This window comes from Pristiophorus japonicus, chromosome 23, assembly GCF_044704955.1.
Source record: "Pristiophorus japonicus isolate sPriJap1 chromosome 23, sPriJap1.hap1, whole genome shotgun sequence".
Classification (NCBI taxonomy): Eukaryota; Metazoa; Chordata; class Chondrichthyes; family Pristiophoridae; genus Pristiophorus; species Pristiophorus japonicus.
Genome location: NC_091999.1, coordinates 14,338,861 through 14,354,147, shown reverse-complemented (window position 1 = coordinate 14,354,147; position 15,287 = coordinate 14,338,861). Strand labels below are relative to the sequence as shown.

The window sequence follows — 15,287 nt, the reverse complement described above, 5'->3', positions numbered from 1 at the left end:
ATTGCTGAGTAGTTGCTGGGTGTATTTCTCTAAGGTTTAGAGTTTAGTTCTACTTGATAGTTGTGAGTGTAACTCGAGGGATGACAGGACAGCTCAGTCCCGTGGATTACACATCCTGTGGCATGTGGGAAATCCTGGAAACTTCACACAGCCGGGATGACCAAATGTGCAGGAGGTGTCTCCAGCTGCACCAACTCGAGCTCCGTGTTTTGGAGCTTGAGCGGCGGCTGGAATCACTGCGGTGCATCCATGAGACTGAGAGCTACGGGGATATCACGTTTCTAGAGGTGGTCACCCCGCAGCTTAAGAATCTACAGGCAAATAGGGATTGGGTGACCCCTGGACAGAAGAGGAGGACCAGGCAGGTAGTGCAGGAGTACCCTGAGTATATCTCGCTCTCCAACTGGTTCTCTGTTCTGAGTACTGGTGAGGGCGATGGTGGCTCTGGGGAGTGCAGCCAGAGCCAAATCCACGGCACCACGGATGGCTCAGCTGCAGGGGAGGGGGGGTGGAAGGAAGGGAGGAAGAAGAATGGAAGAGCTATAGTGGTAGGGGATTCAATAGTCGGGGAACAGACAGGCGTTTCTGCGGCCGCAGACGTGAATCCAGGATAGTATGTTGCCTCCCTGGTGCCAGAGTCAAGGATGTCAGGGCATTCTAGGAGGAGAGGGTGAACAGCCGGATGTTGTGGTCCACATTGGGACCAATGACTCAGGTAGAAAGAGGGCTGGGGTCCTGCAGGCAGCGTTTCGGGAGCTCGGAGAGAGATTAAAAAGCAGGACCTCAAAGCTAGTAATCTGCGGATTACTCCCGATGCCACGAGCTAGTGACTACAGATAGGAGGATAGAGCAGATGAATATGTGACTGGAGAGATGGTGCAGGTGGGAGGGCTCTAGTTTCCTGAGGCATTGGGACCGCTTCTGGGGGAGGTGGGACATGGACAAACCAGATGGGTTGCACCTCAACAGAGTCGGGACCAAAGCTTGGCAGGGGGATGGGAACCTGAAAATAAATTCAGTAGGGAGGGGAGTAAAGCTGGAATTAGAAAGCAAAATTAAAGAAAGTGAGTTTGAAGGAGAGAGGAATGAAGTGTAATAAAGTGCACAAAAACAAAAATATATTTTGTTCAAAAAAATAAAATCGCCGACCCCAGCAAAACAAACGGCCGCAACAAACGGAAGTCATCACCACAGGCAGTCCCTGGGAATCGGGGAAGACTTGCTTCCACTCTAAAAGTGAGTTCTCAGGTGACTGAGCTGTCCAATATGAGAACCACAGTCTCTGTCACAGGTGGGACAGGCAGTGGTTGAGGGAAAGGGTGGGTGGGACTGGTTTACCGCACGCTCCTCCCGCTGCCTGCGCTTGTTTTCTGCATGCTCTCGGCGATGAAACTGCAATTAAATAAAGGACCAGATGTGCTGATTGAGAAATAAATGCTGGCCAAAATAACAGGAACAGGTCTCTGCTCTTCGATTGTATGATCCCATAAAGGATTCTTTATTGAGGAGATGTATAAATGTTCTTGTTTTGTAATGTAATAGAGTTCGGGGATAGAGAGGTGTGTTCCTGACCAGGGCATCGACAGGAACTGACAGAAGCTCAAATGCCCATGTAGTCGTCGATAGGGAAGTGGTGGATTTAGTTTATTCTGCTGTCAAATTTCGAGTTTATTTCTTTTATAAGCACGGATTATAGAGTCTAACTTGTTCAATGGGCCATTCTTTGCCAGTAACACCGTCTCCCCCCACCCTCTACGCCCTGCTCTCCTCCTGTGAACAACCCAGCACCGACGGCTCGGTCACGTACGACTGTTTGGCGATGGACTACTCCCCCGACATCACCAGCCTTTCCTGGAAGAAAGATAAAGAGCCGATCACCACTGGATTGAAGACCTACCCGTCAGTGCTCAACAGGAAGGGAACCTACACCCTGAGCAGCCAGTTAACCATCACCGAGTCAGAGGTGGGGAGCAGCACAATCTACTGCGAGGTTCGACGTTGTGGGTCGGTGTGGAACATCACAATGCCCGGTTAGTGGTGTGGGATACAGGGCAAACTGTGATAAGGTGAGAAATTATGTTCAACTTGTATTGAAACTTAGTTAGACCACACTTAGAGTACTGTGTATAGTTCTGGTCTCCATATCATACTTAGAATACTATGCACTGTTCTGGTCTCTGTAAATGCCAGGTTAGTGTTAGAATTACAGCAAAGAACCTGTTAAAACATAAGGACACTTTGCATTGTTTAATCATTTATTTTGCAAGCAATGGCAATAATATGTCTTCTCTTGAAGATCCTGAAGATCGTTCCTCCAACTGTTCTCCTCACGCTGAGTTCCACTGAACAAATCACCAACAGCAGATATGCAAGCGCCGTGTGTTCAATCATCGATTTCCGGCCAAAGTCACTGACTGTGAATTGGCTGAAGAGTGGACAACTCCTGGATTCGGGATTCATCACCGCTCCCGTCTTTGAGGTGAACGGGAACTTCTCGGCGTCCAGTCGGCTGATAGTCCCCGCCGAGGAATGGTTCACCGGCTCAGTCTACACCTGCCAGGTCACTCATGTAGGGGTCATGCAAAGCCATAACTTCAGCAGATCTCAGGGTAAGAGGCACAATCCCGGGAGGTTCCTAGAAATATAGAAACATAGAAAATAGGTGCAGGAGTGGGCCATTCGTCCCTTCGAACCTGCACCAGCATTCAATAAGATCATGGCTGATCATTCACCTCAGTACCACTTTCCTGCTTTCCCTCCATACCTCTTGATCCCTGTAGCCGCTAGGACCATATCTAACTCCCTCTTGAATATGCCCAATGAACTGGCATCAACAACGCTCTGCGGCAGGGAATTCCACAGGTTAACAACTCTCTGAATAAAGAAGTTTCTCCTCATCTCAGTCCTAAATGGCGTACCCCTTATCCTGACCATTCTGAGCGCTGATCTCAGTCAGGACTTTTATTGCAATTAGTAAAAAGCAGAGGACTATTCCTAATTTCCAATCATGCAGTTTGTGTATTCTTGCGATACAAACTTGCCTTTATACAGCGCCTTCAACGACCACAGACTGAACCAAAGCGCTTGCCAGCCAATGAATTAAGTTGTGAAATGTGGTCACAGTTGTAATGTACAAAGTGCGGCAGTCATTTAGTGCACAGCAAGCTCCCACAAACAGCAGTGTGATAATGACCATTTTTTTTTTGTTGAGTAATATTTCTTGAGGGATAAATATTCTCAGGCCACCAGGTAGAACTCCTCTGCTTTTCATTGAAATAATTCCAGGGGATCTTTTAAGTCCACCTGAGAGGCCAGACGGATCCTCGGTTTAACACCTGATCCAAAAGACGACACCTCCGATAGTGCACCACACCCCCTGTACTGCACTGGGAGACTCAGCTTACATTTTGCGATCAAATATCTGGAGTGGGAATTCAACCCATGATCTTCTGGTTCAGGATTCCTCATTGCTTAGGATTTAATAACCTCACCAAAGAAGCTTTCCCCTGCTCTGATTTCAGGCAGTGAGTGAGGTGTCCTTAGTCTCAGGTTTATCCTGAATTGGCTGATCATATACGGATTGGCAGTAGGAGTCTGGAACCCTTTACTGCTAACTGTTCAGGAACGCACTACAAGAATGGGCATCTACCCTATTCAGAGCACTGAGCCCAATTCTGGGCTGTGCACCTCAGGAAGGATATACGTGGAGGCGCTAAACTGCAGGTGTACCCGAATTAAACCAGGTCTAATAATGTAAAAGGATCAGGAGACGAGTATAGAACACTACGAGGGGATGCAATTGACGTGTTTAAGTTGATAAATGACATTGATCGAGGAGATATAGAAAAAAATTATTTGTTTTGTTGGGAGAGTCCAGAACAAGTCGCATAACTTTAAAATTAGAGTTAGGCCGTGCAGAGGTGATATCAGGAAGGATTTCTTCACGGGGAGAATAATGCAAGTCGGGATTTCCCTCCCCAAAAGCTGCTGACCCTGGGTTTCATTTGAAAATTTAAAAGCAGAGATTGAGAGATTTTTGTTAGGCAAGATTATCAAGGGTTACATAACCAAGGCGGGAAGATGGTGTTGAGTGTTGATCAGCCATGATCTAACTGGATGGTGGGACAGGATGGATGGGCTGAATGGCCTCCTCCTGTTCCTATGTTGCTATTAATGCCCTGGGATCATATTTCATTCCGACTCTCTCTCACTAGACATGATAAATGTTCAGTAATTACAGAAATTAACAAACTACCTCACATCATTACAAATGATGCCCCACCACAAAAGACTCCTTGGAACTCCATTCTCCCGACCTTGCACTTCTCCTCTGACGGGGGTTGTGACTGGTTCCTGCACATTTTCACCCCAACAAATATCGCAGCAAGAGACCAGAAACTTAACTTTGTTTCCTGCTGCCCCTAAATTCCTGAAAAGCATTTGACACTGGTTTTGAACCAGAAAAATGCTGGTGGAGACCTCTTGAACTTCGGGCTATTTGGGCTTCAGCTATTATAACCAGCAGATATGCAGTTGGGTGAAAGGAACTATAGACGGGCGTAAAATAGCAAGGGATTTCAGGAAGAGCACTATTCAGTGCCTAACACAATTGCGCCCCAATGTATTCCCATTTTACACCAGGTATTTGCTTCACAGCCCATTAGGTGGCTCTGGCTGCAAATACACAGGAAATATTACAGATCTCCCGGAATCATTGCCAATTCATTGCCCTTCCAATAACGACGGTGTTTAAGCAACAGCGGGAGGTTGATATCTCAACAGTGATTTATTCCCCTTGAAAGAGTTAAAGCTAAATATTGATGTCCTGGTTCGGAAGATGCAGCTTTTCCTGACTTTCATTCCTGTTTCGCAGTGGATGTCCCATGCAGCGATTCAAAAGTCACTCTTCGCCCACCGTCACTGGAACAGGTCCTACTGGAGGCGACGGTGACCTTAACCTGCATCGTGTCTGACGCTCCTTCTGGGCTCACCGTATCCTGGACCTGAGAAAAGGAGGCTTTGAAATCAGAGATTGCCGTTCAACTGGGAGAGAATCCCAACAGCGTGATCAGCAACTTAAACATCTCGACACAAGACTGGCTGAGTGGGGATAAGTTCTACTGCGTGGTGAGCCATCAGGATATGCCGACTCCTCTCAGAGATTCCATCCACAAGGAAAAGGGTGAGCGGGGAGATTGTTGCAATAAGTGAGACACTGCGACTATTTCCGGTGCATGTGCAAGGGCCAATTCATCTTATAAAGTGTTTAATGGGCTACTCTGATCATTCAGTTTGGTAATTCCACGAACTCAGCACTCTGGGACCTGACATTATGCATTTTAGGGGAAACTGGATAAGTCCGTGAGCGAGCTAGAAATAGCAGAGTATGTGAGCTCAGAGGAGGCGTGCGTGCAGCATAAACACCGGCATAGTTGGCCAAATCTCCTCGTTCTGTGCAGTAAATTCTATGTCATTTTCCAGTCCAACCCTTCAAGATTTCAGGAGAAAGATTACGTTCCCTTTGCTAAGAGATGGAAAACCAGAGAGGCTCCAGAGAGGAAAAGGAAAAGCGTTAAAAGTGAATGCAGAGTCCATTTCTCTCACATCTAACCACTGGATATTGGTTGAATTTAAGTGAGGAAGGCGAGTTGGGCGCGGTGGTCTCACAGGCCACCCGGGAGAATGGGAGGATTGGAAGCCGAGTCAGGAGGTCTCGGATCGCGGGGGATGGGATAGACAGGGACCCTGGATCCAGTGGGTAGGTGTCAGGGCAATTGCCACCTGGGTGCAGCAGTCCCCGCCTCACTGTAACTGCTGGGATTTGCACTGTGTGTCAAACCGGACCAGCGACAGTTAAACACCAAATGGTGGTTAAAATAGAGGATTCCAGCCTCATTTAATTATATTACTCAAATATAATGTTACAACCGGGAGTGGGCGAGTTGAGGTCGGGATTCCGATTTTTAACAATTTAACCACCCCCTCGCCCACAACACACCCGCTGTATTCGATTAATATTCCCCCCATTGTCTCTGGAACTGTCCAGTTCATTGGCCTTTATTGTAACTGTTCTACAGCGAAAGATCAGCGGGAACCGGCCGTGTCTGTCCTCCTGCCCTCGGTAGAAGAAGTCTCCGCTCAGAGGTTGGTCAGCCTCACCTGCTTAGTGACAGGTTTCTCCCCCCGAGAGATCTTCGCCAAATGGACCGTCAATGACAAGCCGGTGGATTCCGGCAACTACAAGAACACCGAGGTGATGGCGGAGAACGGCAGCAGATCATTCTTCATGTACAGCCTGCTATCCATTGCAGCCGAGGAGTGGGCCAGCGGCGCCTCTCACTCCTGTGTGGTGGGACATGAAATGATCCCCTTGAAGATCACCAACAGAACCGTCAATAAATCCAGCGGTAAACCCAGTTTTGTGAACATTTCCCTTGTTCTGATGGACACCATCAATTCTTGTCAATGAGAATCTCTCGATTGCATTTCAGTTCTTAAATAAAAACCAATAAAGTGCTTTTCTCCCAATAGTGAGTTTTAAACACAGCCGCTCAATTAATTATGTTTCCTAATTTTGCCAATGTGAGGGCTGTTTATCTGAAGTAGGGTGTTTGCGAGTCTCGGGTCCAAGGCTTGTGCAGCCAGCGCTCCCAGCTCAGATACACCATGGGTTAGAGACTGGGTGAATGAAGTTTTCTCATTACAGGATTCCTGAAAGTAACTTCAGCAGAGAGAGAGTAAAGGGTAATTATTAACTCACTACCTCTCACACCCACCAGCGAGAGGGGAACGGGAAAGTGTAATTCACGTAACCCCCACTGCCCCTCCCACAGGGAGATGGGAAGTGAACCACTCTCTTTTAAATGGACTAAGTTGCCATCAGTACAATGTCACATTCTAACCCATGGTCTAAAGATTTTAAACTTGCCATATGAATATTATATTCTGAAATAACTATTTATTCCACGTAATATTTTTAAATAGGGTTGTGATTAAACAGTCCCTGTTAATTGTAAACTAACATGCTGAATTCAATGGGCCATATCTAAACTGGTGATTGTATCCTCTGCGGGTTTCTCACAGTTGTGTCGCTGATGTTTCTCAGGCCCATCGGTTGAATTGTTGCAATCCTTCAGCTGACGTCACATTGAGCCTCACACAGGACACATTTATACAGAGCAGGGAGCATACATGTGAAAGTGAGTTTGTCTGTGTTCATATATAAGTGTGTTGAAGATTTCGTGTAAGTGTGTGTTTTGTGTAAGTGCACAATTACACATACACACACATAGACTTACATATAAAGACACACTAACACTCTGACACATAATATTAAACATAACTAGAATATAATGAAAACCTTCATTGTCCAATCCAGTTATTGGTACTCTGTGAAACTTTGAACAATAGCAATAATACACGTCAATCCAAACACACACTTACACAACACATACTTACACACACTTACACACACATAGGCACAAACATCAATCCACACACATGTTTACAGAAAACACATTTACACACACTTACACACACATAAATACACACACAAATCCACACACACACTTACACAAAACACACTTACACACACTTACACACACATAAACACAGACAGCAATCCACACACAAACTTACACAAACACACATTTACACACATATCAACACATACATCAATCCACACACACACTATCAAAAAAACACACTTACACACACATAAACACATACATCAATCCACACACACACACTTACAAAAACACACATTTACACACATAAATACACACATCAATCCACACACACACTTACACAAAACACACACACAAAATCTTACCTGCAAATCCATTGTTACACATAAACACACACACGCTTACACCTAAACATGAACAAACACTGAGACATAGCCATACACTTACAGGGAAGCACTCACCTGAACACACTTACTCAAGCATGAACACGCATATAAATCCAAACACACACTGACACAAAACACACACACACAAACTTACATGTAAACACACTGTTACACAAAAACTCATACACACACGCACTTACACCTAAACATAAACAAACACTTAGACATAACCATACACATACACTTACAGGTAAACACACAGATGAACACACTTGTACACAAACAAATACACACACATACACACACACACATCAACACACAAACCCTTAGACATGAACATGCTTACACATAAAAGTACACACACTCACCTACAACAAATCGCACACTCATAATTACATATAAACACATACACTTACATATAAACACACACACTTACATATAAACACACACACTCTTACACAAAACATAAACAAAGATTTACACACACATGCACAATCTTACAAACAAACATACGCAGAACCCCACAGATCAACACCCTCACAGGGAAACACTAACACGGAATAATCCAGAATAAGAGATAGTCATACAGTGATAGAAACACTAAAGAGCATAAATAAAAACGTCAGGCTATAGAAGAATGTAGAACTAAATTGTAGTTTTTGGATGGACAATGTATCCAACGCTTGGCCTGAATAAATAATTCCTGATACCATAATATCTCACATTTCACTATTCTGGCCTTTCACCTACACTGGATCAATGTAGTTGTTGCAAACTGACACGAGTTATTTATATTCAGAGCATTGCCATAACAAATTAAAAAAAAGGTTAGAACTAACAACTGGTCTCTTACAAAGCCTCCTTGGCAGCCTCCAACTAAGTAACTACCTTAACCTAGCAGAAAAATAATCGATATCCAGCTGCAAACTTGCCTCGATGTTTCATCATATTATTCCCGAATGATAGATCATAGCAAAGTCATCCAAAATCAATTAGCCTCTGACATGGAAGAAAAACTATCAACATTTCCAAAAGGGACTATAGCTGGATCATAAAGGAAGAGCCGCAGTGGAGTGAGGAACAGAGAGAGATTGCTGTGAGTGATTAACTTAACACAAAATATACATTGACAGTTAAATTAGAGAGCAAACTAATAACTTAAGGGAAAGAAAAGAGAACATAAAATAATAGTATGATACCCGGAATTAATAAACGATTTGAATATATTTCCTTCCCTACATCCCCGTAGATTCCTCAGACCACATCTGGAGTGAAGACTATGAGGACGAGAACAGCAACATCTGGACAACCGCTTCCACATTCATCATCCTGTTCTTCCTGAGCATTTCCTACAGCGCCGCCGTCACTCTGGTGAAGGTGGGAAGATTCAATCCGCTCACACTTCCATCTAACTGAAGCAGTTTGACAAATCTTTGGATGTTTCATTGATAAAAACCCTGAGATAAATGCCCCAGACCTCTAAACCTCCGCTTCATTCTTTTATCCCAATTTTGCAGCTCAAGTGATGATCTGAATTTCGGCCGCGTTGGATTTTCCTCATCAGTTTATCATCTCTGTGTTCCTAAAAATAAACTATGTCCTCTTAGTGATTCTCAGAGTAAAATGCATTTAATTAATAGATCCGAATCGGTGGCTGAGAAATATATACCTGGGATTTCATTCTTTCTGTTTGAAATGTGTGCGATAATTGTGGCTGCAATGTAACTGTGTCTCACACATTTCATGTGTAAATAAGTAACTTTTCTCATTCCTATTCACAATTGTTCCCTTCCCTTTATGCTGAGCCCCTGTTCTCTCTCTCTGGTGTCTGTCACAGTTGTGCAGATATCTGGCAGCTCCGCCATAAAAACATAAGAAATAGGAGCAGGAGTAGGCCCTATGGCCCCTCGGGTCTGCTCCGCCATTCAATAAGATCACGGCTGAGCATCAACCTCAACTCCACTTTCCCGCCCGATAGCCATATCCCTTGCTTCTCCTAGAGTCAAAAATCTATATATTTGAGCCTTTAATTTATTCAGGGACTTAGCATCCAAAGCCCTCTGGAGCAGGGAATTCCAAACATTCACAACCCTCTGAGTGAAGAAATTCCTCCTCATCTCTGTCTTAAATGGCCAATCCTTTATCCTCAGGGAGTGCTCCTTAGCACTCCCTGAGTGCTTCTAGACTGTCCATCCAGGGGAAACAAACTTTCAGCATTTACCCTGTCAATTGCCCTCAAAATCTTATGTTTCAATCAGATCACCTCTCATTATTCTAAACTCCAGAGAGTACAGGCCCAATCCACCTGTGTTCGGTTCTCAATGTATTGCTCAGTTATATTCATTGTTGTTCACTTTTTTAAACTTCCCTGTAAATTGTTTTCTGTGAAATTGCTAATAAATCTGAAATGACAAATGAACTAACTTGGACTTTGCTGTATTCCTTTCTCCACGGCTCCTCCACACCGCTTCATTTACCCTGTCACACGGTGTTTTATTTACCATTTATTCAGGTCTGTTTCACCAGTCCTGTCTGGGTTGTGATAGAAACCAGGTCCTGTTGGTGAAGGACCCACTGCGCCACCCAGTGTCCCATCGGAGTAAAGACATCTTTACCGCTGCCTTGTTGTGTCCGGTTGCAGAGCACTCTCCTCTAATATTATGGTCTGTCACAGTCACAAGGCAGGTTCTATTAAAAAGCAGTACTCTGCTCCATCACAGCTTGATATAGATCAGTACAGGTCAGATTAAGTCTTCCTCTACACTGTCCTGTCAAACTCTCCCAGGGCAGGTACAGCACGGGATAGATAAACGTAAATGTCCCAAAACAACCTCCAATCAAACAGTCACAGGGGATGTACAGCACACGTTAGATACAGAGTAAAGCTCCCTCTACACTGTCCAATCAAACAGTCACAGGGGATGTACAGCACACGTTAGATACAGAGTAAAGCTCCCTCTACACTGTCCAATCAAACACTCCCAGGGCAGGTACAGCACGGGGTTAGATACAGAGTAAAGCTCCCTCTACACTGTCCAATCAAACACTCCCAGGGCAGGTACAGCACGGGTTAGATACAGAGTAAAGCTCCCTCTACACTGTCCCATCAAACACTCCCAGGGCAGGTACTGCACAGGTTAGATACAGAGTAAAGCTCCCTCTACACTGTCCAATCAAGCACTCCCAGGGCAGGTACAGCACGGGGTTAGATACAGAGTAAAGCTCCCTCTGCACTGTCCCATCAAAAGTCGCAGGACAGGGAAAGCACTGGTTTGAAAACTGACACAGACACCGAGCACAACCTTGGGGAATGATTCCCAGAGCCCGGTGCCTATCGGACACACACACGCGCTCTCGGCCGTTTTCTGTTATATACACTGACTCTCTCTATTTTCCAGTTGAATACACAGAAAGGCTCCAGCTTTTAGACAATATTTCAGGGAGATAAGATGCGGCGCAGCATGGTGCCCGCGAGTATTACTGTGCTTTCTCCGCTGGTGGGCTCGGTTGGAGCAGGTTGTATGATCACTGGGAAAAGTCCAATTCTGATCTAATACCATTTAATTTTGACCAGGCTAAGTATGCGAGTGGAGCCCTCCTTTCGGTGAGGGCACTTGGACAATGATTTTTGGTTTTGGATTAGCCTCTTTAAAGACTTCCGTGTCCAAACGTTTTAAATAGACCGAGGAGCAAAGTAACCACCTTCAATCCTGCTCGAATCTCAGCAACACCCATTAACACTGACACTCTGTCTCCTGTTTCCAGATTACAGTTCACCCTACTGGAATTAACAATGGGGAAAATGGAGATGGCAGAAACTCTGAACAAATATTTTGCATCAGTCTTTACGGTACAGGACACGAGCAATATTCCAACAGGTGGCAGCAAAGGGGCTATAGCGCGGGAGGAACTTAAGACAATCACAATCACTAAGGGGGGTGTTAATCAGTAAGATAATGAGACTAAAGTCAGGTAATTCCCCTGGACCTGATGGCTTGCATCCCACGGTCTTAAAAGAAGTAGCTGTCGGGATTGTGGATGCATAGGTTGTAATTTACCAACATTTCCTGGATTCTGGGGAGGTCCCAGCAGATTGGAAAACTGCCAATGTAACGCCCCTATTTAAAAAAGGAGACAGACAAAATGCAGGAAATTTTGACCAGTTAGCCTAACATCTGTGGTTGGGAAAATGTTGGACTTCATTATTAAAGAAGCAGGAGCAGGACATTTGGAAAAGCAAAATTCGGTCAGGCAGAGTCAGTGTGGATTTAGGAAGGGGAAGTCACGCTTGACACATTTGCTGGAGTTCTTTGAGGATGTAACGATCAGGGTGGATAAAGTGGAACCAGTAGATGTGGTGTATTTGGACTTCCAGTGGCATTTGATAAGGTGCCACATAAAAAGTTACTGCACAAGATAAATTTCACGGGGTTGGGGGTCATATAGTAGCATGGATAGAGGATTGGCTAATGAACAGAAAACACAGAGTAGGGATAAATGGTTCATTCTCTAGTTGGCAACGAGTAACTCGTGAGGTGCCACAGGGATCAGTGCTCGGACCACAACAATTTACTATATATATCAACGACTTGGAAGAAGGGACTGAGTGCAACTCAGCCAAGTTTGCTGATGTTGCAAAGATGGGCGGAAAAGCAATGTGTGAGGAGGATATAAAAAATCTGCAAAAGGACATAGACAGGCTAAGTGAGTGGGCAAAAATTTGGCAGATGGAGTATAATGTTGGAACGTGTGACGTCATGCACTTTGGCGGAAAAAAATCGAAAAACAAGTTATTATTGAAATGGAGAAAGATTGCCAAGTGCCGCAGTACAGCGGGACCTGAGGGTATTTGTACATGAAACATAAAAGGATCGCATGCAGGTACAGCAAGTGATCAGGAAGGCCAATGGTATCTTGGCCTTTATTGCAAAGGTGATGGAGTATAAAAGCTGGGAAATCTTGCTAAAGCTATATAAGGTATTGGTGAGGCCATCACCTGGAAAACTGCATGCAGTTTTGGGGTTTCCATATTTACGAAAGGATATACTTGCTTCGGAAGCAGTTCAGTGAAGGTTTACTAGATTGATTCCGGGGACGAGGGGGTTGACTTATGAGGAAATGTTGAATAGGTTGGGCCTCTATTCATTGGAATTCAGAAGAATGAGATGTGATCTTATCAAAACGTCATAAATCTGTGTAATTCGCTGCCTCAGAGAGTTATGGAAGATGGGTCATTGAATACATTTTAGGCAGAAATAGACAGTTTCTTAAATGATAAGTGTATGAGGGTTATGGGGAGCGAGCGGGGTAAGTGGAGCTGAGTCCATGATTAGATCAGCCATGATCACATTGAATGGCGGAGCAAGCTCATGTTCTACTCCTGTTCCTATTTCTTATGGTCTTATGTTCTTATGTTCTACTCTGCTACATTCCCTTTGATACCATCTCCCCGAGCTCACTGAACCCCACCCCAGGGATGCTGTCTCCCTGCTCTGCTACGTTCCCTCTGATATCATCTCCCTGAACTCACTGAAGATCACGTAGGGATCCGCCAGTGAAATTCGCTCCCTGTTTCGCTGAACGTTGGGAACCCTGCCCTTCACCATATGAACTTTCATTTGGAGCCTCCCGGTCACGGGACACCCCCAAGATTTCTGGTCACATCGGAGTATCTTCCGATTTCTTTCCTTCTAATGCCGCGTTGCTGTTCCTTTAAACTCCTGGGCTCCAGTCCTGAGGTCACCTGTAGTAGAATAGCACTTCAGGTTGGCGGGAGGGAAGATTAATCGGCGCTGCTGAAGGGGCTTGGAGTGAGTTTGGGAATGGATGCAGTTGGTGACTAATGCAATATATCTCCTTTTGACATATGTTAGAAGTTAGAATTAAGAAGCTTATTTTACATGTGTGTAATTAATTAATAACCTTTATGTTTGTAACTTCCTGTATATGCATTGATTGCCTGTAAAACTAGTGTATAAATGATAGAATATCGCCGAGTAACATAAAATGGTGTTTAAAATGGCCAAAGGCTGAGAAGCAAAGCATTATGGTAAATTGAGTCATTATTATGTTATCCATTTTTCTAAGTGCTGATAAAGCTGCATTTAGAAATAGAAAGGTCAAGGCCAAAATTACTAATCAATAAGATAAAGGTATGCAGCGCATATCAGTTCTTATCATAATTTTGTAAAACCAAGCTCAGTAATGAATTCTGTGTGACATGTTCGGTATAATTGTTTTCAGAGAAGTGATTCCTGCCACAGAGAAGGAGGGGAGATAGAGATAACATAGTAGGCCAAAGGCAATAGAAAATATGATCTGTTGTAAGTCATCAACAGCTGTAGATTTTCACAGCATTTGAATGGGAAAAACGGATATAAGGTAACAGCTCTTCTACTCAGAAGGCAGTGCGAATCAAGCGAACAGGAGATAAGGAGTCGGCACCACGGTCAGCTCGAGAGGACACTATCGAGAATTAGGCTGTGACTATAATTTGTTAAGTAATACATTTTGTAACAGAACCTAATTTTCTTGATAAAACTCTTTTTTACTCAATAACCTGCATTAAAAGCATTTGTTATTACCTGAACAAAGGTCTCCTAGTTTGAATTAAATATAAACCCTGAGAATAGTTGAATTGCTATCGTTAGCAAAGCGGCTAAAAGCTGCTAAGTAGTTGGAAACTACATCTGGCGACCACGATGGGACAAAACAAAGAGATATGGTACAAAATACAATATACTCATTAAACAAGTTAATTGGGGACTCTTGTAATTTTTTCTCTCCATTTGAAAACAGGTTGTTGTGTGTCACCAGCAGATGCAAGGCAGGTCGTTTGATCACCGATCAAACCTTGTGTCGGGTTGATTTACGTCAACTGATAGTGACTATTATCTTCGTTAAGGAAGCTTACTTAAAAATAACTAACTTTCAGATGCTGGAGCAGTGTCTCTTGGAAGAGTATCAGAAAAAGTTAGAAAAAAGATGTGACGAAACACAAGTGCAGACACTGTTGGTAGATTGCCTAGGGAAGAATCCGAATGTATCCCTTAAGGATGCAGTCACTTTTATTGATGAACAGATTAAAGCTAAGAAATGGAAGCTGGGTAAGGCAATGAGTCTAGTCACGTATGCACCTTCGTACTTCGCAGGACGTGAATCAAAGGTCAAGAAAGAATTAGAGGATACAATATCAGAACTGGAAAAACAAAATTCGGCAAAGAATGAAGAATTGCAGAAAATAGATTCAGACATTAAATAGAAAATTGTGAATTTGCAGAGTCTATTTGCCTCAGCTACTGGAGTAATGCAACAGCAGAGTATTAATGCAATTCAGGTAGGGACTGCAATGTAAACAATTAGGAAATTTTGAGATTTAAAAAGATCTAAGCAGAGAGAATAACCATCTCACCAAACAATTAGAGGACTCATGGGG

At 43.9% G+C, this 15,287-nt stretch overlaps 1 protein-coding gene and 1 pseudogene across 2 annotated transcripts in view; both read left to right on the top strand.

The window, feature by feature from the left end:
- The window catches only part of LOC139235632 (zinc finger protein 239-like), a 786,713-nt gene that overhangs the window by 528,977 nt on the left and 242,449 nt on the right, over positions 1–15,287 (top strand). The window lies entirely within an intron of this gene.
- On the top strand, positions 1,651–6,469 carry LOC139235633 (Ig heavy chain C region-like; annotated as a pseudogene).